The following is a 25,826-nucleotide window of genomic DNA, read 5'->3' as shown; positions in this document are numbered from 1 at the left end:
GCAGGGCATTGGACTAGATGGCCTTTAAACGTCCCTTCCAACCCAAGCCACTCTGTGCTCCTGTGCTCCATCAAAGCAGTGCGGGATTAGTGCTGGGGTGACGATGCTGGCACCTGTATTTTGGTAGTTGTGCCATTTAGCAAATGGCCAAGAGAGGATTGGTGGGCTGGGCAGTGAAGTCTGCAAATAACACACAGTGTGCTCAAGGAGAAACAGGAGAGGAACACAGCTTCCAGTGCAGATAAATGCCAGCATTTTGCTGCCCATCCCATGTTAAGAAATAAAGGAATGTCCTGAAGATCCCTTTGTGTGGGTGCACTATTGGCTCTATCAGTACCTGTGTTCTGTAAAACAGGTAAATTGTTACAGCTTCTTGCCCTGTTTATCGCTGGATAAAACCCAAATGCTGCCTTGCTCCCTGTCTACTTTCTTCCAAGTCAAGGCAAATTTTGTTCATTCTTGAGTGGGACATATTCATCTGCTCCCAAGCAAATTCTTCTTGCCATTCACACAATGTGGATTTGCTCGAATCAGACTGTAACTAAGGCCTACCTCTCACTAGAATTCAAGCTGAAGAATTGTGAGGCAAAGTGTCGAGTAATTTGTCCTGGTGTCTGGCACTGTAGAGGGTTTTCTGTAATTAAATGAAATTTGAAGACAGCTGTAGTCTACCATACTTCTGGCATCCTTAAAATGAAGAAACAGCCTTTGAAACAGGATTTTATCCTTTCTTCCTCCTCCTCCTCCCAGGAATTTTAATCCCTGAGGTCTAAGCTCTTCAGCTGCCTCACAAACATTGTTTTAATTCAGACTGGCATCCATGCAGTGAGCCACAAATCAGGACAGTGGCTGTGAAGCCTGAAGCAATGCAGGTTTATAGCGCTGAAAATATTAATCTGTTACCCAGGTTAAGCCAAGCACTTCCCAAATAACTCTACCTATCTTCAGGGATGTTTCCAAAAGGATCACTCTGACAGCTGGGAGTGGGGAGAGAGAGTGTCATCAACATTAAAAATATAGCTTTCTGAGATCTTTATATTCCAATAAAAAGAGAGTCAAAATTGTTCATATATGGAACGTTAACTAAGGAGTGAATGACAGATTGTCAAAATAATTGCTTAGGGAAGAAAAAAAAAACAAAAATCATAAATTAAAATCTGTTCATGTGTAGATAATACGTAAACCATCCGGCCAAGAAAAAAAACAGATGTGCCAAAACTAAAAGCAATAAGGCTGTTCCCTCTGTCTCAATACAGAAAAAAAAAAAAAGACTGAAAAGAATCAGAGATCCTCAAGACCATTACTATATACAGGAGCTTCCAGGTATTGGGGAAAAAATGAAGGAAACTGTAGTGTGCAATTCACAGAGGTAACCTGGAATTTATTGGTGAACTTGTTGCAAAATTTCTGAGAGCAGACGGGAAAAGCATAGGGACTGATCAGACCACGTGTGGGCATTTCCAGCAGTGTGGGGGATGTTTCTGGGAGCAACTGCAGGGAAGAAAAGCAGCACACGATTACTGGGCGTCCTAGGGCGACGCTATGATGCTCGTATCCCCGATGGTGTGTTCTGTTGATGCTGGATATTATATGGTGTGCCTTCCAGACGGGCTCTGACAGCGAAGGCGGGGAGAAGAAGAAGCACGGAGTTTGTTATCAGAGACTGCACTCACTCCTCCACAGTCTGCTGGAACACAGAACTCCACGGTGTTCTCTGGCCACGGACGGGGCAGAACACCGCGCTCCTTTGCTTTTTAGTTGCTTTAGCTAGCTGAGGCAGTCCAAGTTTTCCCTCGACTGGTTTTCTTTCCCTTTCCTTGGATCCGTTCAAACCTGCTCTGGACCGGGACCTGGGGAAGCACCGAGAGCTTGCACTCTGTGGCCCACGGGGGGCTACTCTGGGCAGCAGCCTTTCCCAGTGCCAGAGGGACTGATAACAGAGCCACCATCCACCAGAGAGATTTTCTGAATCTGTCATCTCTTCAGAGCGACAAATGAGTTTTGTCATCTGGTATTGCTCATTTTTTGGGCTGGGGAGTGCTTTGCCTGTTAAATATACAGGTTTTTTCCACTTCTCTCTGAGGACTTTTGTCCCGAATTGATTGGTGGGAGGGGCCGTGTGGGCTTGATTTCTGGGGCGGGCCCTTTTGGGGGTTTTCTCCCAAATTTGCCCTAAACCAGGACACTGGGACAATCTCTTTGCGGGCTGTAGACTTTATGACAGTCTGTCCCCTGGGGCTGGGGGAGCTGTCACGGGGCAGGGAGGGCCAGGGCTGGCAGGGGCTGCTCAGGGATGGGTTTGGCCCGTGTCCCTCCAAGCAGCGACTGCCCAAGCAGCTGCGCTGGCCCCGGGCTCTCCTCCCGGCCGGCTGGGCTTTGCTGGGTGGCACAGCCTGTGCCGAGGGGCGGCAAGGTGCCTGCAGGCCCCAGCTCTGGGGGAAGCAGAGAACGTCCTGGCCGTATCCACCGTGCTGCCAGCTCAGCAGTGCAGCACAGCGCGGGCTCACGCTCCCCATTGCTCCCACAAATGCAGCCAGCCCCACAACACCTGTTCCCGTTTCCCAGAAGGACATTGGAAGGGGTTTCTCTCAGGGAACAGGCTGCTGGCTAGGGTTAATGGCAGGCATGCTTCTTTTGGAGCTTGTCTTCATTTTATGCTGTGCCGGAATTTGGAAGCATTGGAAGAGAAAACGGTGAGTGTTTTGTTCATCATTCCCTCAAAAAGCTTCTTTTGGAAGCCTAATGTAGGCAGGGAATGTTCCCAGTGAGGCTGCAGTGGAGCTGTGGCACGTCCGTGGTTGTCCAAAGAGCTCTGCTGAGGGTTCTGCTGCTGCCCAGTGCTTTCATTGGCCTCTTCATTGCTGGGCCTTGTCCTGGGGGGCCCGCTGGGGCTGCAGCCAGTGCTGGCTCCCACTGCGGCTGCCTGGCCAAGAGCAGCCCCAGGGGCACAGGGCGGAGGCAAGGCAAGGTGGGGAGCAGAAAGAGTGGGGACGAGATTGCCCTCGAAAGGCAGACGCGCTCTGGGGCCCGCTCCTGGCCAGGGAGCCTGCCCAGAGCCGTCCCCTGCTCGCCGGGGCCTTGAGGGGCAGCTGTCCAGCTGGGCCAAGCTGTGCCAGCAGCTCCAGCTGTGCTGGGGAGCCTTGCCAGCTCTGGGCCCTGCTGTGCAGGAGGGTCCCAGTGTGCCACTGGCAGCCGGGGGCCTCACCCGCTCCTCTCTCCACAGTCGCGCTGACGCAGCTCCAGCACCCCGGCCGAGAGAGAAGGCATGACTCTCCCTCGCCCCCAGGGAGCTCAGAGACCGGCGGCTTTGGCAGCTCTCAGCTGTGGCCTCCGCAGCAGCAGCTGCCCAAGAAAGCAGAGCACCAGCACTCTGTGCCTCCCCCATGGCCCCCCAGCCCGGCCGTGAAGCGGAAGCCTCCTGAGATCCCCCCACCTCCTCCCCTCCCGAGCCCGCCGCCCTGGTCCGGCTAGGACTGGAACTGGGCCAGGCTCGGCAGGGCATGGGCCACCAACAGCTTTGGGCACCTGCTCTCCTTTACAAATGACACCCGTTACCTATGGACAACAGCCAGCGTCGGTTTGCATCCTGTCCTACCTTCAACAGGAAGGGCTGAAGATTCTTCCCTGCCCTGTCTCATCCTTTACCACTTTGATTTTCATACAGCTGGTTGCTGGCTGCATCTGTGAAAGACTTTAGTAGCACTGCATTTTTACCCCACCTGTCAGGGGAAAAAAAAATAAAAGAATTCATCAGTTTAGACTTTGTTTTTAGTGTGGTTGGGCCACTCACATTTTGAGCGATTAATTTTCCATGGTACTTCTGACGGAGTAAGGGTTCAATTTAGTAGCTTAGAATTGAAATCATAGGAATGATTTCTAAACTGTATCGGGGGTTGGTGGTGGCCAGAGCAGGCAGGTAGAAGGAACAGGCCTGGACCTGCAGGACAGCCAGGCCGTGGGAGTGAATGATAGCCCCGTTACAGTGATTGTCCTAACCAGATCAAGCATGGTCTTCAGCAAATCAAGCATAGTCTTCAGTAGGTCAAGCGAAACTGCACCTGTGTGGGAATGGGAACTAGAATGGAACAATATAAGTTTAATAATTAATGTGGGGTGGGGGAGAGTAGAAGGGGTTATAAGCTACCGATTCGGGTGTATCGTTGAAGCCCAGATCTGGGGTCTCACCCCGGGGCTTCCGCACGCTTCAATAAAACACCTTCATATACAATCAATTCTGATTGTGTGTGGATCCTGACGCTAACACTTCTTCCCTTTTCCTTACTACCCATCAAAAGTTCATCTGGACATTAAAATCACCAGAATTCCTGAGATTTACCTCAAAGCCCTGAGGGGAATCTAGCACAAAATATTCTCCCTGTGTACTGCACAACAAGAACTATCCAGAGCAAAGTACATTGTCAGCTGAGGCTTGTGGAACTCCCAGAATACTGAGCCTGCAGAGGAGGTGTCGCCGTAGAGCAGGACGGGAACGAAAATGACTCCAAATCAAAGGCAAAGAGAATGAACTCCGATTTATTTTAAATGCACCGCTCCATTTATAGAGAACATAGTGCGGACTAATTTCATTGGTCTTAGAGTAAAACCATCTCACATTGTTATAAACGCCAATCACTTGGTTTTAAAATTTTAAAAGTTTAATAATAATAAAATAGTTATAAAAATAGTAATACAATTAGAGTAATGAAAATTTAGAGTTAGGACAATTACAAGACAATAAAAAGCAAAGAATTATGGACATCCGGATGCTCTCGGGCACTTAAGCCCAATAAGCATACCTTGTGAACAAAGGAATAATCTTTAAAAGCAGTAGCCTGTTGCATATTCATACATCTCATACATGATGCATAAATTCCTTGCAAATTAAGAACTTTTCTGGTTTTTGTCAACTTCTTCCCCTTAATCCTGGTGGTTCCACAAAGACGGAGAGAAGGTGGAAGAATGTTTGTCTTTTCCGATAAGGAGGCAGTAATTCTTTATGGGCCCCCATCATTGTCATCTCTGTGTGAAGAGTTTCTTCATTATCTCATCTCTTGCTTGAGCTAGTAAAAAAAAAAAACCCCACATACATAGGCTCTATTTTAACTACAAAACTACATATACCATACTATTAAAATGTTAATACAGCACTTCTAATCAATATAACATAATACATATAGTATTCAATTTAATATTTGCGAAAAGCCAATCACAAAATATGCATTTTTCACAATCCCGACTCTTATTCTTTATAAATCATTTGGCTTGAGCAATATTTCTTATCTAATTGCATTCTTTAGACTATGTTAGTAATCAAATAAATGAAGGGATTAAACGAGGAAGAAACATCAGAGCAGTTGTAAAACATCCAAGGAAGAATCTTAATTTCTTCCACTATCCATTCTTCAATACATTACCCCATCAGTTAGTTTTTAACATTGTTTTCCCACTTTTGGATCGGTATCTGGGTTATTTCTTTAATTCTAATGCCTGAGCGGCTTTGTTTGTTATCTTCTCTATGACTGCTTGGAGTCTTATAATACGATTCAGTATCTAATTTGGGTTTAATACAGAGGTAGATTGCTCTGCTGGTTTCACCTTTTTGTTTACTAATGGCCTTTTTGCAAAATCTTGGACTGTATTCCTGAAATCAAATGTAAAACAAATCCATCTCTCTCATTTTGGACATTCAATGCCCCATCTATTACCACTTTTTCTTAAGTTCCTTGTAATTCAATCTTTTTCCCCTTTTTTTTTTTTTTTTTTTTTTTTTTGCAGGTACTCAGTTTGGATGGGTTATAACAGTGGCTGTTGACATGGGCGTGTGTAACAAAAAGGAACTTTGGTTTCTTTCCATGTAATATTTGTTTTGTAGCATTTGTGACACAATCTTGCCAGTATCTCAGAAGGTAAAAGACAACAAATGAGAGACAGAAACAGGAATAACAGAGGTCTGGTATGGCTTGTACCCCCACCTCCCCTGCCTATGGAGTTGCTTCCCGTAGCAGGTATGCGTGATCTTCTCGGTGGCGAGTACAGTGGTCAATGCAGGCTTGCCCTCTGTTTCCTTTGTTACTCTTTTTACTAAATATTTTTAGGCAAGTCCTTTTCAACACTCCTTAGCTGAGGTTTCTTACCATTCCTCAGGTATCTCTCAGTCAACAGGCACTGATAATTCCCATCCACAAAACAAAGTTATTACCTCAGTTGCTTTGAGTTCTATCTGTATAGGGGATAGATTCAGTACTCAATACCTATTGCAATGAGAACATAGATTTTGTGAGCTTCAATACCAATTATTCTCATAATTTGAACATTTACTTATAACCCAGTTAGCGTGTCCAGCACTGGGATGAATCAAATAAAGTTTACAGTATAATACTAATGGTAATTTCCCTTCTTCCCTGTACAAGTCACAGGCTAAGGCCAGAATGTGAGAACTCTGATTAAAATAATCTTGATCTTCCTGTTTGAAGTGGCAATGTTCCTCTCCTAAGGAGGCGTCGGAGGCGTCTGAGGGCTTATTTAGGCAGTGCTTAAAACCAGTGATGTAAACTTTGCTTTATTTCTCAGTTAGGTGTTATTCTTTGTACCTTCCTTGGTTCATTTGGGTTTTCCCAAACCATTACCACCCAGTCCCAGTTGAAAGTCAATTTGATATCACCCAGTTTAGATGTGATAGTCCATTCTTCAAGGTTCTTCACAAGTTCTTTGATTTTGCTGTCGTGAATTCACCCTCTTTCTGTGGTTCAGATTGCTGCTTTAGTGGTACCTGGAAAGGACTTCTTAGTAACACAGTGTTAAAAGAAAGACAATACTGCATTAACTTTTACCATTAGTTTTCTTCAAAACTTTCTGGGTTTAACTAAAAGCTTTTTCTACAGCCGCTTCTTCTTCTTGTGTCCAGATGTTTTAATAGCTGCAGAGGCCAATTCTTCTTCTTGTGAGCTATAAGTAGTTAAATAGAAAGACCAGGCCAATTTTAACACCACATGTATCACATCTCTTGCTTTTTACTTTTTGGGCAACATTTAACCCATTCTTCAGAACAAAAAGCCTCCTCTTCTTAACAACAAAAAACCAGAAAGAGAAAAGAGTTCTTGCTTAAACAAATAAATCACTTTGTGAAAGTCAGCTATCTCTGCCTTGATCTTATCTCTAGTGGTGGTCCCTTTTATTTATTTATTTATTTGTTTATTTTTTAACAGTCTTGCATTTAACTCTGTCCTTCGCCTGCCTCTCTCTTTTTTCTCTCCCTCTCTTTCTCTCTCTTCACATTTTAACATCCACATTCCAGCATCAGTCCACCTTCTAACATCAGTCCACATTCCAATGTCTCAGAGAGGTAAGTCTGCCAATCACCCCTCCCCCTTTTTCAACTTCTTTACAAATTAAATTACTTTTGTTATGTGTGTTCTGCAAGCATGCAATTCATGGCACTCTCCACCAAGGCTACTAGCCACTCACAGCTGACACAGTACTAAAACTAAAGACTTGTTTTTTCTAACACAATTTTTTTTCCATTCACAAGCTCAAAAAGGTTGTAGGAACAAGGTAAACAACAACTTACTTCCAAAGTGACCCTACCTGCACCAAAAAATTTAAGACAATGCTAGTTAGTGCAATGCAATTTGCAACGAAGCCAAGGTATGATTTGGGAAGGGCATCTGAGGACACAGAGCATGAGTTTTACAAATCCATATTTTGAAGAGAGAATGGACAAAACATGAATACAGTGGGGGGAGACAGAAAGTAAGGAATTTGTCTCTGCAATACCTTCTCTTTGACTGCTAGGAAATGCTGCTCAAAGAGGCTCCTGTGGTAGAAACAATAATTGGATGGCAAGAGGCACTCTTGAATTTAAGCTTTAATGTCACAATAGGAAACAGCACCTGAGCACTGCAGTGGTGAAGCACCCTGCCTGCAAACTCACTAGAGGCAAGCTACTGCTGCCACGCTGCAGGGCTACCTGCAGCACAGAGGGAATCACGACCAAGCCCTCCTTGCAGGCCTGGGTAAACCACACAAGGAACCCACAACTTCTTCATAGCTGTCTAACTCATTTCAGAAATAAAACTACAGCAAGCAGAGATTCCCCCCAACCATCTTTTTTTTTTTTTTTTTTTTTTTTTTAATGTGTGTGTGTCACACACCTACAGCGATGCTGAAAGTAACAAATTAACAGCTTACATTAGAAGATACTGAAACCTTTTCTTCATCCAGCTTTGGGTGTTCCCATTTATATATGTAGCCATCTCCAATTCTTAGGTCAAAAAAAAAGAGCCCTATTTTTCAGAAGTGCTATGCATGAACAACTCTAGCTGCTGTTCTAGGTGCACTACAAGTAGTCAGCACTTCCAGAAACACAAACAAAACAAAAACTAACTAATAAAGCAAAACACATTTGGGTACACGTAAAAGGACTGGCTGGAAAAAAAATGTTTCCCATTGACCTGCTAAGCAGCAGGTGTTACCTTTAGTTTAACTTTACACACTGAGAACCACTTGATTGAACAGCCTTGCATCGATTCAAAATAAATTAAAAGTATGTTTGGCTATGTCACAGCTGTAAACTAGTTTTTCAACCTTAGAGTATAGCAAGTTACAAATTTTAAGATGAAAAAATCACAATGCAAATTGGAAGAAATAATTGAAACTACTTGGACACAGTAAAGGGAAAAGAATTAGCTGAATCAACAGCTCAATGGAGACATTTGCTCAGTATGAAGCATCTTCCCCTATTTCCTTCTCTAGCCCAAACTTCCTTGTTAAATTTTTTTTTTCCTTGTTACTTTTACAGTATCTTTGCTCACATTATAATATTTTGGAATATTTAACAAACAGGTTCTTTTTTGCCCCTGTGTCTACTACAAATTCTAATTCTTTTTCTTGGGGACCCACTTTTAAAGTTATCACAGACTCTAGATGGTATTTGTCCTTTAAAAAAATAGAGCCTCTAACATCCCTATTCTTCTTCTCTGCTCATCTCTCAGAAGATTTTCAGATCTGTTGCTCTCTTAGGACAATCTTTCTTATAATGTCTTTTGCTCTTACAGTAAAAGCAGACATTCCTGGAATGCTCCTCAGACTTGGTTTGTTTCTCACATCAGTCTCCGGATCCATTCTGGAACTTTGCCTTATATTTCTCCCAAGTCTGTCCAACCATTCAGTTGGATCCTCCCCTTTCCCTTGTTGCGCCTCAAAAGTCCTTTCAGCATTTTGCCCTCGAGATGATGCCCCTTTTTTTCTCTTGATTATTAAATTACAATTACCAGGGGAACGCAGCTCAGGGGAGCATGGGCAGGGTTCGCTGCCGGAACCGCCAAACGAGGGGGCATTTCCAGGGTATACCAGCCGGGAGCGTGGTTAATGGCGGCTGGGTCAGCTGTTCCCAGCAGAGACGAAGCAGCAGCGGCGGTGCCCAGCGCAGCTGGCACAGTCTCAGAGTCGCTGGGGATGGGGCAGAGGAAACAGCTGCAGGAGGAGCTGTCAAGGATGGGACAGACGGGACGGACGGGACGGGCGAGAGCCCGCCAGGCGCGGCCGGCAGAGCGACCACGGACCAGCCGGGCGGGATGGGGGCAGGGGCCGGTTGGGCAGCCGCGAGCAGCGAGACCGGGACTGGTACAGAGGCTGCGGGTGGCGAAACAGGCACCGGGACAGGCGCCGGCACCGGGGCCGGCGGAGCTGAAGGCAGCAGCTCGCTGGGACCCGAAACCGGTGCTGGGGCCGCAGGCGGTGCAGGCGCGAATGGGAAGGGAGGAGGCAAAACCTGCAAAGGATCCCATTCTTTTTCTTTTCCTCATTTTTCCTCTCGCTCCCCTCCCTTCTCGTTCCCTTTTTTCCCTTCTTGTTTTGTTTCGGGGATTTCTGATACCTTAAAGATTTCTATTTTCCTAAGATCCCCTGTCCAACACGTGGCAGATTCTTCTGAATTAAACGATTCCTTTGAGTTTACAAATACATTTAGAGCCTGACAAATCCATCTTTCAAAAGAACCATATCTAGGCCAATAAACGTGGTCAGATCTTAGTTCTTTTGTTTGGCCATTCAAGCATATAAAATTGTATCATCTTTACTTTGTCCTTTTTTCTTGCACAAGGGCTTTTTTTTCCCCAGTTGGCTAACATAACTCCCAGGGGACTATCTTGGGGTATCTCTATTGATAATTTCTTACTCCTTTTTTTTCTTTCCTGTCTTTTCCTTACTGGATTTCTGTCCCATTTTTCAAGATCTTATCTACTCACCCCCTGCCTCTGTTTTTCACTTTCCTCCCCCTACCCAAATACCACTTTTCCTGCGACTACACTCTCAAAAAAAACCCTCCTTTTTCTCACACCACCCCTCAACACAACACACTTTCCTCCAAGGAACTACAACAAAGCTTAAAATAAACAATCTGCATTACATATACTTTCATTCGTCCCCATTCACTCAAGTTTATTTTTCACTTACTCACACACACAACAAAACAACCACAACAACAAGGTACCTTTTATTTTTCAACACACCTATTACACTTTTAGGTGTCCCTGGCCAGTCCCAGTGTTCTTGGATACCCCTCAATCCAGCTGTGTTGTTCCCAACCCCAGATTCTCTCGGGTGTACCCTCACTCCGGCAAAATTTTACTCAGTCCTGGGTGCTCTCGAAGATTAATATCTCAACCCAGCAGCAACCCTGGGTGCTCTTGAAGATTAATATCTCAACCCAGCAGACTTTTATTCAACCCTGGGTGCTCTTGAAGATTAATATCTCAACCCAGCAGCAACCCTGGGTGCTCTTGAGTATTAATCCCTCAACCCAGCCCATTCAATTCAACCTAGCAAAAAAAAATTTAAAGGCCCCTTTTTACCTTCTTATTTTCCCCAATGGATTATACCAGGAACACCCTCGGCTTCTTCTCTCCAAGGGGTCCCACTCCTTCCCCGAGACGCAATCCTAATTTTCCCCGGGGGGATTCTCTCACTCTTTTATCATTCTCTTCATCTCTGTACTGGCCGCTTTTCTCGCGAAAAAGACGGAAACGCAGCATAAGAAACGCCGCAATCTCTTAGCATGTCGGGGGTACCCAGCCCGCCTCTCGTTCACACACATTCATCCCCCCCTTATCCACCCCATCCCAACAAATACTTACCTATCCCTTGTCCTTGGGTCTTTGTTCTTCGTGTACACTTTGGTCATAGGGGCTAATTACCGTGGTTTTAGGGAATCCTTTCCCTTTTCTTTGTTTTATTGTCTCCTTTTGTCCATCGGATCGGAACCTGCATCTGTCGGTAGCACCAGGGGAGCACAGTTAGGCCGCCTAATCAGGGCAGGACGCGTCTCCCTCACTCTGACTCTCCTAAGGCACTGGCAGAGAGGTGTTAGGAACCATCCTCTGCTACCATTTGTAATAAACGCCAATCACTTGGTTTTAAAATTTTAAAAGTTTAATAATAATAAAATAGTTATAAAAATAGTAATACAATTAGAGTAATGAAAATTTAGAGTTAAGACAATTACAAGACAATAAAAAGCAAAGAATTACGGACGTCCGGATGCTCTCGGGCACTTAAGCCCGATAAGCATACCTTGTGAACAAAGGAATAATCTTTAAAAGCAATAGCCTGTTGCATATTCATACATCTCATACATGATGCATAAATTCCTTGCAAATTAAGAACTTTTCTGGTTTTTGTCAACTTCTTCCCCTTAATCCTGGTGGTTCCATAAAGACGGAGAGAAGGTGGAGGAATGTTTGTCTTTTCCGATAAGGAGGCAGTAATTCTTTATGGGCCCCCATCATTGTCATCTCTGGGTGAAGAGTTTCTTCATTATCTCATCTCTTGCTTGAGCTAGTAAAAAAAAAAAAACCCACATACATAGGCTCTATTTTAACTACAAAACTAAATTTACCATACTATTAAAATGTTAATACAGCACTTCTAATCAATATAACATAATACATATAGTATTCAATTTAATATTTGCGAAAAGCCAATCATAAAATATGCATTTTTCACAACATCATTGGTGTGCAGTGAATGACGCACGGTGGCAGAACATATCTATGAACAATGTGAACAACAAGATAGATGAGAGAATTATTTACATTCTTTCCCAACTTTCTCCCAGGCTCTCGCCTGGTTAGAAAACCTTCTCTTTTTCTCTCTGACTGAACTGAGAATATCCACATTTCCTCCGTTTTGTTTACACTGGGGCCTCGTACATCCATGCAGGGTAAGTAACTTGAATGCATACTAATTTTGAGGCACATTGCTAGACTCAGGATCATCAGGACCCCCACTATGAAAACTCCTCTGCCTCTGCCTTCGCCCACCGGCTTGCCACCAGCGGCGGGGTAAACCATCTTCTCAGCAGCAGGAATAGTCTTTTGTGGTTTTGTACCTGGATCGAGCCGCATACCTCTGTTTAAAGATGCCCTACCTGGATAGTTTGACTGAGTCTGACTGCAGGATACTTTGTTTAACCCTTGGCACTCAACAGTAATGATTTTGAGCTTTTTACTTTAATTTTCCCCTCAGCCCATTTTGGAATAGGCAAAACCACACCCAGGAGTCTACTTTCATTATACCCAGACGAGTGGCGAGCCCTAAAACATGGCTAGTCAGGCACATCACACAAGCCCTTTGGCCAGAATCTCTTTATACAGTGTACCAGCCAAACCTCATCACAGTATTCACACTTAAAATGCACAAAGGGACAACAATCACAACCTGGTGGTTCAGTGCACCTTATCAGATCACTATCAGTCATTTACTTGGCCAGCACAGGGTTAACTTCAGGTCTCCAGGGGGAGAGGTGACTTCTTCCTCAGGTGTCTCTTCCTGGTGCTCGATCTTCTTTACTCCAGGTATCCAGGCTTTTTCTGCTGTCTGAATTGCTGTGTCTGTGGTTAAAAGGACAATAAAAGGATCTTCCCAGTGAGGCGTGAGGGGGGCTTCCCTCTAGGCTTTTATAAGCACTTTGTCTCCAGGTTACGTATAGAGAACTTTAAAGGGGTGCTCTGTGTCACCATCTTCTGTTTTTACAATTCTTGTCTTTTTTACCCCATGTTTTCTAAACAAATTTTAGTTTGCATGTTATCTCAGATATAAATACAAGTCCCCAGAAACTGGTCTAACTGGTCTGACACCTCTAAGGGATTATCTATCAAACTGCCCATCTCTTTTCTGAAGGCTCTGATGTCCCCGATGTTAAGTGGCACATTGATGGAGCTAGTAACTCCCGGTGTGGCTGGAATTTTTCTCAATGGGAGTAGATTGTGTCTCTTGACATGTACTACTGGGACTGCTTCTGGTCTCCTAATAGCTTCTAGGATTTGATTTTTTTTTAATTCCTCATGAACCAACCCTTGTCTACAGGTGCTGATGAAGCGTCTTTTTTTCCCAAATTTTCCAAAGGTGTGGACCACCCCAGAAGTGTATTGAGAATCAGTAAAAATCGCCCCTCTCTTCCTTTTTTAACTTTTTAAGTGTTTGTAAAACTGCATACAGTTCACAAACTGGTGCTGAACAACTGGCACCTAGGGGTCTCGACGCTACCACTTTTCCTGACTTCCCATCTACTATTGTATACTCTGACTTCCTTTTCCCTTCTATAAGCCTCTGCAATTTTACCACTTTTATAGAAATTTCACCTTCTCACTATACCCTTCAAAAATCTACCGTCCATCCTCTTCTTTTTCTTCCCCCCTCATGATCCTGTGCCCCAGACACCTGACCTTTGGTTTAGCAACCCACAACTTAGATTCTGACACCTCCAATCCCCTTCTCTTTTCTTGTATACTTTAGAATCTCCCTCCAAGAATCCTTTCCAGCAAGTAATACACTCCACTTCCTCTGAACCAGGGCTCCCCTGGCCACATATCTGCTGATAAATTACACAAACACCCACTTCCACTTTTACACTAGGGCCACTTTAAGAACCCCTATTGTAATTTCCTCTCTGGCCAATGTTCTATCCTATAACAAATCATCCTCACTTGATCCAACTTCCAGCCCTTTAGCCCTTTCCCACTTACTCCAGCCATCTAGCACATTACCCAGGGTGGCCTCTAGGAGGAATACCCCCACTCTTATTCTTTGGCTGTCCTCCTTTGTCTACTGTGGGTCTGACCCAAGATGATTCCCAGCCACTATAAGCTTTCGGGCTGGTAAAAAAAAAAACAAAACACAAAAAAAAAAAAAAAAAAAAAAAACCAAAAAAAAAAAAAAAAAAACAAAAAAACAAAAACAAAAAACAAAACTCAAAACTGCCCACTGCCACTTGCCCCCTTAAAAAGTTTCCCTCTTGAACAGTTTCTGGAGAACACACAATCATTATTTTCTTCAGTAGGAAAATCTACCCATCATTCCATACAAAAAGAAGGTAGCCAATCTGCTCCACAGCCTAAAATCCCTTTCTTACAGAACAGGGAAAGAACATGTATCTACATTGCTCCTATTGTGATGTGCTAATGCTTAAATTATTAGGAGCAAGTTGGCACATCTTCCAGGTACAGCTATTACCCAGTTCAACTCAGCTTCCTCTGGCTGGGGTAGCAAATTCTCTCTACCACAACTGAGATGTGTCCTAATACTCTATAAAACTGCTACAGTAACCTTTGTCAGACAGCAACACGGCAGCACTCCTGCTTCAGAAGAGCATTGCACAGCCTGTCAGTTTTCCCATCTCTCTGGAGACCATTCTGGTGAGGTCAAAGGAAGCTGTAGATACACCCTCAGCTATGCTCATTACTGGAACCAAGCATACAAACGCTACCTGGACTGTTGTGCTCTTCATTCATCCAAGGGAGGAGTCTAAAGCTGTTCAACAGCTCTAACAGCAATGTGGAAAAATGAAGACTGATTATGGGAAAAGAGGAAAAAGCCCCCCCACACCTTTTTTTTCCTTTTTTTTTTTTTTAGCAATACAACATTATTGTTGTTCATGTTCAACTGAAAATGCTACACACTTTTCACTAATCTAAAAGTCTTAGGATAAGTGACTATGCTCTTCAAAACGGTGCAGAATCAATTCAACCCAGCTAAAACACCATAAAGAGAGAAGAAGCAAGGAGAATGGGTCCTACTACTGACAGTACTGCCTCTGGTCATCTGAGAGGCTCGCTGATAGAAAAGAGGTCTCCTAGAAGTCCAGCCACAGGCAGAAACATAACTGCCATCAGGTCCTTTACAAAGAATATAGGCACCTTTTAAAATCTTATGAAAAGTTATCACTGACTTGTGAAGCTCATCCTGAATTAAGGGCAAGCCACTATTTGTTTATACAAAAATTGCTCCTTGTGGGTCCAACCTGAACCAGTCACAGATGGAAGCCTCATGACAAGTGAAGAGGTCTACTGACTGCAGCACATCATGCAATGGACCCAGCAAAGGGCCAACAGAGTGCACACTGAGCATGATTTTGTACTGAACATACTCAAGAAACACCTGAAGAGCTGATAATTTGGCAGCCCCTCACCCTCACAGGAATGATGCTGTAAAAAGGAAAAGCACATTTCCAAAAAAACCCCAAAACCACTGAAAAACAAATTATTTTTGCAAAGTCAGATAAAAAAAGACCCCTCAAACACCAGGGTCACTGATCTTCAGTTCAGAGAGATGCCAAAACACAGTTTAATCCCTGCAGCAGTTAACAGTGTGCTGACATTTGAATGAGGCCGCACAGGAACTGACAGGAAAATTGGGAAGGCCCTTTGTCTCAGAGTGCCGGAAGGCAGCACTTTCTAACACAGTGCAGTCAACTGTGCAACTGTCAACCAGAGCAAATCCGGCACCTGCAGAAAACATGCCAGAAACAGATAACAAAACTCCTGTTCTAGAACAAATACTATGCATAGGAGCTCCTGAACGTCACTGAATACTGTCAGAGGTGAGTGGCAAAACCTGCTGCAGGTGAACAACAGAGTACACTGAGTTGGAAAGGACACACGGGAATCTATAAAAGCCAACTCTTGGCCCTGCCCAGAGCAGCTCCAAGAACCAACCCCAAGAGCACCACACCAAACAAATCCAGCTGTTTCCTACGAGGTCATCATTTTAGGATGAAGCTGTTGAGCCAGGTGTTTGCAACACAGGTATAGCATCTGGCACCTAAAAGGTCCATTTAAGTTCTAACAGTAGTCTGGGGACAAAGCCTGGATGCCGGCACCTTTTCCCTGGAGGGAGAGTGGCAGATTGAGACAAGGAGTGAATTTCTCAGTAACACACAGCTAGTGTTCATCCTATGAGAAGCTAATACCCAATTAACTCTGACAGAACAGAGGCAAGTTTGTTAAGGCCCTGCCAGCTCTTCTACACATTTGCTCATAGCACATCATTTCAGAGGGTTATATACAAACTCAGATGCCAAAGTGCAGTTTCATTCTTATCGCCTGCACTAGATTAACTGCAGCTACCAGACCCAGGTCTTAACAGATCTTGGTTTTATCAAGCCAACTATCCCATTCAGCAGAAAGCAATTTAATACCCTGAGACCAGGAGTTTAGGACATGGTAAAAAGGGGGAAAAAAACAAAACAAACCAAAAACCACAAAAAAAAACAAAAAAAAAAAACTTATACAACAAGCAATTTTGCTAACATCTCCTTACTGTAGCTCTTTGCTGAGTTCTAGAAGGAATCAAAAAAAATTTTAACCGGCACTGTACTTATGCCTGATTTTGTTCAAGTTTACAAGCCTACTAGCCTCGCAGCGAACCGATTTGTGGATTTTTGGCTGATAATGAGTTCTCTTACCTTTTCCTTTCCGGACTTCCAAAGTCCTGGACCGAAGAGGTTTACCAGTTCTCGAACACTCGAGAACTCACCCTCCCTCCCCGGTCCGCCCGTGATCGAACCCCTGAGCTCCCCGAGTTGCAGGCTTTATGTGTGAAATGAGTTTTCCCGGTTCCGTCCGCTTCCCCCGCGACCGACCATTTTCTCGCAGGATAGTGAAACTGCGATCTTGGGTCCGCACTCGTCCCGTGACAGTGTCACGTCTCACACACAGGCTCGATCCCCCCTCACTCAACCACGCAATACTTACGGTCCTTTTTCCCTCGTGGATTCTTCGTGCACGTAGATTTTTATGAGTGAAAAAATTAACCGCGGCCTCAGAGATTCTGCTTCAAGTTCCCGAGAGCTCTGGGCCCATTTTATCCCCCTTTTTTGATAGTGACTCAGGCTCTGAGTTCAAAATCTGATTGGTTCCACGGGACTCCCCAATCCCGTCTTGCAGCAGTCAGAGGCCCTGCAAGGCCTCCCTGGCGGTTACCCGCCTAAGACAAGAAATGCAGAGTCATGTTGAGTGGACCAGAGTAGCCCCCCTTCCGTCTTCGGACCCTTGTTATCTCTCTGTAAGGCTATAGGTCGTATTCTCCTCGGCCCTGGCCATTGGACAGTTTCCAACACCCCAGTAGCCTACATAAACCCCCATCTCTGCCCAGTTCAGGGGAAGAGCTGTCGCTGGAACCCTTCAAAGGACCCTGATAATATAGACACCGCTGCGGAACTCTACACAAGCTTCTCCTCTCTCAATCCCTGCGTCTGCCGAGGCACCTTTGTGAGCTCAGAGCTGAAATCACTAAGAGCTGAACTCACAGAGCTGAAATCACTCAATAGTGCTCGCTTAGGTTGCTTGCGGCTGGGAGTTAGCCCGAGGGACCCAGGGAGGTTGTGCCTCATCAGCACAGCGCTATCCGGGACACCTACAGCGGCAGCTGCCCGGGGGGCCAGACGGACAAAAAAAGGGTTTCCCTGGACCCCCAAATCAGATGCCCACATTCTCCACCAAGATTGTTATAAATGAATGCTCCAATTTATTAACTAAAGAAAATTTGTCAAATGGTCCAAATATAAATTTAGAGAATAACAATGAAAAGCCACTATCAAAAAAGGACAGTGCCGAGCCCGGGATCGGCGCTGGGTGAGACACAGGTCTGACCTCTGCAGCATAGGGTCCCCTATGTTCACCCCGACTGTTCTGTCCGAGCGATTTTCATAGGGTTTTTCTTGCCTGAGGCAAAGTCCCTTTCTTCTTTTCTGGGCTGCACCTATTCATGTGCTGTTCCTTCACTGTGGCAAGTGGAACAGAACTCTTCTGGAGAGTGATGATCACCCATGATCCTGTTCCCGGAGTTCGGTATTCAGATGTATCTCTCTGATGGTTCTGGTTATCTCACTCTCAGCTACTTATCGTGTGTTCTTCACCCGGGTGTTCCTTGGACCACCTTGGGGAAGCACCCATCTCCAAGCTGGCCACGTCCATTTGTTTGCAATTTAGGTCCTTTTCTCCCTGCTGCCAGCTGTGGTTTTGAAATACTGTGAAGCAACCTTCCCGTCCCCGGCTGGGGTGCTTAAAAATCTTACAGGAATATTTCTTACCAATATAACATATTTCATACATCTATTGCTCACAAGCACGAATTATCTAAAATACAGATAACAGAAGGGTGAGAACACTATCTCAGATCCCCTGGCTACTTTGATGCCAGAGGCACTTCTTATCTCTCCTTTCTTATTCTCTGTCCCTCCTGTAGTTCCTCTGCCCATTTGTTGCTCTTGGATCTCTGCCTCCTTCACCTGACTTTTATCTTTTTCTGGATTTGTGGGGATGTTTGTGTTGGTTTTGTTGTTTTCCTGGTGGTTGTTGGTTTTGCCTGTTTTATTTGGTCACAGTTTTGCTTTTGCTTTTTGCTTTTTGGGTTTTTTTTCATCCACTTAACAGCTGAAATCAGCTTGTGATTTGTATTGTGAAGTTTTGATACACAGGTGTTGCACATAAAGGTTGTTTTTGTTTTTAAAGTCATCTCAGACACAGAGCTGCAAGCCCCTGTGATCTGAGACCGGAGTGCTCTCAGACAGCAAATTGTGCATGAATAGGAAACTTGTAGTTCCCATCTCCATTACACATGGCAAAATGTAAAGCGGTTGGAATGGTACCAATTCTAGCCTTTCTTTTGCCTTCTTTTGCTGCCATGCCGTAAAACCGTGTCAGATTCATCAAGGAGCTCAGTTCTGCCAGGATGGGGTGTGCAGGGATGATCCCTCAGCTCGTGTGTGCACCTGCTGTGCACCAGGCCAGACAGGTGACTGCCATCCACAGCCAGCCTCTGTCTGCAAAGGGAGCAGGGAGCTGCAGCTCTGAGGAACTCAGGGCTTAGGGAGCAAACAGACCAAGTCCCTAATTTATATCAGTTCCTTCACTCGAGTATTTTCTGCTGATAGATTTTTATCTTCCTGCCCAGGGCTGCAAAAAAAGCACGCTGGCAATTTGCTTTAGCTATGAAGTGATGAAACTCTTCTCAACAGGTTCCACCTCTTCTTCTTCTTTGAATTAAAAGCAGAGGAAAACTCTTCTGTTGGTCGCATCAAACCAACATAAGTTTCATGAGTCTGTGAAAGACATAAGTGTGTAAAAGTTATTTCATTTTATAGTACTTACTGTTTTCTAATTCAGCCATGGGGCAATTATGCCATCATTCACTATACACAATAACTGGAAGAAGCACTGGAAATGAATTTTTTTTAAAAACTAAGCTTAAAAAAAGTCAAGGAATTCCATAAAGAAAACCAAATACTAAGAATACAGTAATTTAAACTTTTCAAAGCCCCTTGATAATGGAGCCCTGAACCCCAGTCATGTGCAGTGCAGCCTCGGCGGTCCCTTTGAGACCAGAATTGCCAAGGGTCAGGGTTGGGATGAGCCTTCACCCAAAACTGGCTCCTAGACTGAGTGGGAATCAATCCAGAACAGGGCTCACACAAAGAGCAAAGCCTCAAGGCCAAAGCCAAACCTTCATCAGGTTGGATATGTTTAAACACAGAACTGGAGCAAATTTGCTTGACCAGTAACATCACTGTTACCATGAAACTTTACATCAGCTACTAAATAAGCACTGTCCTGTCCTGAACTCTGTTGCCCAAACAATGTTGAGAACTTGCCTTGCGTCCGCCCTGTGCCCCTGGGGCTGCTCTTGGCCAGGCAGCCTCAGTGGGAGCCAGCACTGGCTGCAGCCCCAGCGGGCCCCCCAGGACAAGGCCCAGCAATGAAGAGGCCAATGAAAGCACTGGGCAGCAGCAGAACCCTCAGCAGAGCTCTTTGGACAACCACGGACCGGCCACAGCTCCACTGCAGCCTCACTGGGAACATTCCCTGCCTACATTAGGCTTCCAAAAGAAGCTTTTTGAGGGAATGATGGACAAAACACTCACCGTTTTCTCTTCCAATGCTTCCAAATTCCGGCACAGCATAAAATGAAGACAAGCTCCAAAAGAAGCATGCCTGCCATGATCCCCAGCCAGCAGCGTGTTCCCTGACAGAAACCCATTCCAATGTCCTTCTGGGAAACGGGAACACGTGTTGTGGTGCTGGATGCATCTGTGGGAGCAATGGGGAGCGTGAGCCCGCGCTGTGCTGCACTGCTGAGCTGGCAGCACGGTGGATACGGCCAGGACGTTCTCTGCTTCCCCCAGAGCTGGGGCCTGCAGGCACCTTGCCGCCCCTCGGCACAGGCTGTGCCACCCAGCAAAGCCCAGCCGGCCGGGAGGAGAGCCCGGGGCCAGCGCAGCTGCTTGGGCAGTCGCTGCTTGGAGGGACAGGGGCCAAACCCATCCCTGAGCAGCCCCTGCCAGCCCTGGCCCTCCCTGCCCCGTGACAGCTCCCCCAGCCCCAGGGGACAGAGTCAGGCCCTGTCAGGAGCCAGTGCAGCCCCTGCCCAGTCAGGAGCCAGGGCTGGCTCTGGCCCTGGGCTCGCAGCAGGGCTCCCGCTCGGGGCTGCTCCTGTGCCTTGGGCCTCTGGGCGCTCAGGGCCAGCTGCGGGAGCGGCTGCAGCGGGAGGGGCGTTGGTGCCCGAGTCCCGATTCCCCGGGGTTGGGAACGAGCTCCAGAGGCCTCGAAGCCGAGGCGCCTCCAGCTTTGGCTGCTGCCGGGCCGTGCAAGGGCAGGGCCTGGGGGAAGAGCTGCTGACACACAGCCCCGCCGAGGGCTGGGCCCGGCTGAGCCCGGCACAGCAATTACCTCCTGTGACTGTGCCTGGCATCGCCTTCCTTCCTGCAGCAGGGGCTGCCAATGGGCCACTGCTTCTTTGGGGAAACACCTCCTTCTGTCCTGCCTTTTGGTCTGTCACTAGGGAAACAAAAAAGAACAACTGGTTCAGGTGGAACAATCACCCATTTGTTTGCTGATATCTTTAGGGCATCATGCTTAGCAAAAATGGAAATAAGATTCATAAAACATCTGGGTTTTTAGGGCTGGGCCAGGGCCCCCCCTCCTCCAAACAACTGCCAGTCCCGAGCCGAAGTCAGATGAGATTGCCCAGGGTGAGGGCGCACACGTGCATGGTTCTGTCCTGGCACCTGCAGCCATGGCCTCCTGGCCAAGCTTTGGGCTCTGAGCTGGCAGCTCTCCCAGGGGGAAAGGCCTTGACCTACCCTCACCATCTCCCAAAGGCGCAATCCTGAACGTGGGTTGGGAAGCCAGATCACTTTTAGCAACAGGTTCAGCTGCAGAGAAAGGCAGGACAGAACAGCTCCTGTGACTCTGCTGAAGATTCTCCTTCAGGCCAGAGGGGCAGTGAGTGCCCCTGGGTGATTGGTGCCCTCCAAGGCACTCCCTCAGCTCTGCCTTCCACTCAGCAGCAGGGGCAGGGGGACCATGTGCCTGCGGTGGCCCCACACTGGAATGGAAGGAGCCCCTTGCGGGGCAGCTGGGGGAGAAAGGACTCCCTGGAGCTGCCAGCAGCTCTAAACCCAGCCCCAGCCTGGGCCAGGGCTTGGCAGCAGCAGCAGGAGCAGCTCAGGCTCCCTGGGGCTGGCAAAGGAGCTGCGAAAGGCACAGCCCCGGGAAACAGCCCTGGGCCTGGCCCCTTCCCTCTCTGCTCTTCTCCGTGGCTGCACAGAGCACCCGGAAGGACACACTGGCATTGCATATGGGTGGAAGATGGAGAGCTAAATGCTCCTTCCTCCCACTGACAGCGATCCTGTGGGATCACTGTTGGGCTCCAGAATGGAGCAGGGGAGGATTTCTAGAACTGATCAACCTTCAGGGGAACTTAAGGGAAATGCCACATGAGTGAGCTCTTGCCACATTGACACTGATTATTCTGTCAGGAAAGGTACATTGAGAACTTGCCTCCAGCCTCTGGTAAAGTCTTCAAAAAACCATTCACCAGCATTTCCAACTCGTAATCCCAATCACCATTCACCAGCATTTCCAACTCGTAATCCCAATCACCATTCACCAGCATTTCCAACTCGTAATCCCAATCACCATTCACCAGCATTCCCAACTCGTAATCCCAGTCTAGAAGGGAGCACAGATCAGACCCATTTCCATGGTATGCTGGGATCCCCTTCTGCCTTAGGGAACTGGGCACTGCAAGGGGGGCAGATAAGGCTGTGGGAGCCTGTGGCTCCTGGTCACTCTCCATACTCTTTGCAGGCCCTGTACAACATCCCTGGAGGGGCAGCTGGAGCAGCCCAGGGCCCTGGGGCTCTCTCACTCCCACACAGGAAACCCTCACTAAATGCTTGGGGAAACTGCAGCAGGCAGTGCCACAACTATCCCACCCAACCTTTGTCCCTCCCTCCTGCTCACCCAGCTGACCGCGGAAAACCTCTCCCAGCCCAAGGACACATAGCCAGGCCCTCTCAGGACACACTGGAGCCTTGCTCTCGCCCTGCCCTTTCCCCACCACGAGCACCCCGTGCAGTCTCTCCCAGGTTTAGGGACGTTTCTCCCACAGAGGGACCCCAGCAGGACTGCTCAGTACCCGAGTGCCCCGAGCATAACAATTCCTCTGGGCTGTGCCGGTCTTGTCCGGGCTGTGCCCACACTGCCAAGCAGCAGAGAGGGCAGCTCAAGCCTCAGCAAGACTCAGCAGGCCCAGAGGCACAGCAATTACCTCCTGTGACTGTGCCCATGCCTGGAATTGCCTCCCTTCCTTTAGGAAATGCTGCCTTCCATAACGCCTCTCTGTCCATCCCTTGAGAAAGGAAGAGGCACAGCTGGATCAGATGGAATCATTACACATCGGGAAGGTGGAAACTTCAGGAGGCAATACTTGTCAAAGACATGGATAAGGATCAGGAAAGTCCTGATTGCCCCAAGCCCTTGGGGCTGGCTATAGCCCTTCCTTCTCCAAGCAGCCACCCCACAGGATGTGCCTGGGACCAGGAAATTGCAGGGGAGCTCAGGGAGTGCCTGGCCCATGCTGCAGGTTGGGCTCCCTGTCAGCTGGTGCCAAATGCCTTCCTGCAGAGGCTGAGGAGAAGCTGCAGCCAGGCCAGGCTGGCAAACAGCCCTGCAGGCCGTGAAAGCAGCAGCAGGGCAGCCAGGCTGCCATGGATCCCTTCCCGCTGTGCCGGGCACGGCGTGCCCAGATGTGCCGGGAAAGGCCCCTGGATGCTGAATCCCAGGGGAAGGCTGGGGGAAATGCTCTCACCATGCTCTTTTTGCAGCTCCATCACAGTTTGCTTCAGGATGTTGTTTGGCTCATGGAATTTCTTCTTTCCTGTGCCTTTGTTCTTCCCTCTCAGAGGACCTTAACAGAACGTAGTTCCATTTCCCAGGAATGGATCCCACAAAACCAGAGCTCCGCCTGTGGGGTCACCAGGGACACACTACTCACCCTCACGATGGGAGCCGGGCTTGTGTGTAGGAATCAGCAAAGGAGCAGGAAAAATCCTCCCTGCAGACACATCTGTAACACAACAGCCACAGAAGCTTCTGTCACCTGGGTCCTGCCAGGTTGTCATCAATTATTCCTTGGTGAGACACTGGGAACATACCGGCAGGAGGCTCCAAGGGCTTCAGAATTTCATTCAGCCAAGCTAATGGAGAAGCCTTCCCATCAACCTCATCTAGAACGGAGCACAGATGAGAACATATTTCAGGGTCTGCTGGGATCCCCTTCTGCCTCTGAGAAATGGGCACTGCAAGGCAGTTGGGTAAGGCCGTGGGAGCCAGATGTCAATGGACACGGCCAAAGGTGCCCAGGGGCCTGGGGAGCTCAGGCCTGGCTCCTGGTCACTCTCCACACTCTTTCCCTGCCCTGGCAACATCCCTGGAGGGGCGGCTGGAGCAGCCCAGGGCCCTGAGGGCTCTCTCTCCCCCACAGCTGGAACTCTTGCTAAAGCACTGGGGAAAACTGCAGCAGGCAGTGCCAGAACGATCCCTCTGGCCCTCCCTCCCTCCTGCCCTTTCTCACTCCCTTCCTACCTTCTATCTCTCCATCCCTCTTTCCCCTGGGACAAATCCCCCAGCCCAAGGACACATAGCCAGGCCCTCTCAGGACACACTGGAGCCTTGCTCTCCCCCTCTGCCCGTTCCCCACCATGGGCACCCCGTGCAGTCTCTCCCAGGTTTAGGGACGTCTCTCCCACAGAGGGACCCCAGCAGGACTGCTCAGTACCCGAGTGCCCTGAGCATAACAATTCCTCTGGGCTGTGCTGGTCTTGTCCGGGCTGTGCCCGCACTGCCAAGCAGCAGAGAGGGCAGCTCAAGCCTCAGCAGGGCTCAGCAGGCCCAGAGGCACAGCAATTACCTCCTGTGACTGTGCCTGGCATCGCCTCCCTTCCTGCAGCAGAGGCTGCCAATGAGCCACTGCTTCCTCCAGGAAACTCAGCCTTCAGCACAGCCTCTCCTTCCATCTCTGGGGAAAGGAAAAGGGACAGCTGGATCAGGTGGGGCTGTTCCCCACTGGGAAGGTGGCATCTTCAGGAGGCAAGGCTTGTCAAAGACATGGTTAAGAATTACGAAATCCCTATAAACTTTTCGGGTAGGCCAGCGGCCTCCACTTTCCAAACAGGTGCCCTTTCTAAACTATCCAGAGACTGGGAAATTGCAGGGGATCTCAGGGAGTGCATGGCCCATGCTGCAGGTTGGGCTCCCTGTCAGCTGGTGTCAAATGCCTTCCTGCAGAGGCTGGGGAGAAGCTGCAGCCAGGCCAGGCTGGCAAACAGCCCTGCAGGCCGTGAAAGCAGCAGCAGGGCAGCCAGGCTGCCATGGATCCCTTCCCGCTGTGCCGGGCACGGCGTGTCCAGATGTGCAGGGAAAGGCCCCGGATGCTGAGTCCCTGGGGGAAGCTGAGGGAAATGCACCCACCTTGTCCTGCCTGCAGCATTTCCTTCAGCATTTGCCTCATGTGCTCAGATGGCTCGTGCGGTTTCTTGTGTCCTGTAGCGTTGTTGTTTCCTGTTGGAGGACCTTAGAGCAACATAGTTCCATTTCCCAGGAATGGATCCCACAAAACCAGTGCTCCGCCTGTGGGGTCACCAGGGACACACTACTCACCCCTGCGACGGGAGCTGGGCTTGCGTGCAGTAACCAGCAAAGGACCTGGGAAAGTCCTCCCTGCAAACACACCTGTAACTCAACAGCCACAGAAGCTCCTGTCACCTCTGCAGATCTGCACCGGCAGCACGGATCCGCAGGAGCGCTGAGGGGATGGTGCAGGGCGAGGGCACACACGTGCATGGTTCTGTCCTGGCACCTGCAGCCATGGCCCCCTGGCCGAGCTCTGGGCTCGGAGCTATCAGCTCTCCCAGGGGGAAAGGCCTTGACCTACCCTCACCATCTCCCAGAGGCTCAGTAATGGCTATGGGTGGGGAAGCTGGACCACCTTCACCAACAGCTTCAGCTGCAAAGAAAGGCAGGACAGAACAGCTCCCGTGGCGCTGTAGGAGATCCTCAGGCTCCACCAAGGCTCAGCCCTGGGTCACAGCCCTGGGCCAGCCCCTCCCCTGTCTGCTCCTCTCTGTGGCTGCACAGAGCACACGGAAGCACACATTGGCATTGCACTCAGGAGGAAGATGAACAGCTAAATGCTCCTTCCTCCCACTGACA

At 47.9% G+C, this 25,826-nt stretch overlaps 1 long non-coding RNA gene across 2 annotated transcripts in view; it reads right to left on the bottom strand.

Annotated features, from left to right (window-relative positions):
- LOC137480448 (uncharacterized) overlaps positions 1-25,826 on the bottom strand; it is a 213,451-nt gene that overhangs the window by 32,484 nt on the left and 155,141 nt on the right. Inside the window, exons 1-2 of one of the 2 annotated variants that reach the window (XR_011002922.1) lie at positions 25,086-25,176; positions 24,526-24,633 (exon numbers count right to left, since the gene is read on the bottom strand). This is a non-coding gene — a long non-coding RNA (uncharacterized lncRNA). Of the gene's footprint in view, positions 1-24,525; positions 24,634-25,085; positions 25,177-25,826 lie in introns of those variants that run through there. The other variant, XR_011002923.1, reaches the window with a different exon arrangement.

The sequence above is a fragment of the Anomalospiza imberbis genome, chromosome 11 (assembly GCF_031753505.1).
Source record: "Anomalospiza imberbis isolate Cuckoo-Finch-1a 21T00152 chromosome 11, ASM3175350v1, whole genome shotgun sequence".
In the NCBI taxonomy this organism is placed as follows: Eukaryota; Metazoa; Chordata; class Aves; order Passeriformes; family Viduidae; genus Anomalospiza; species Anomalospiza imberbis.
This window is presented reverse-complemented; position numbering and strand designations above follow the sequence as displayed.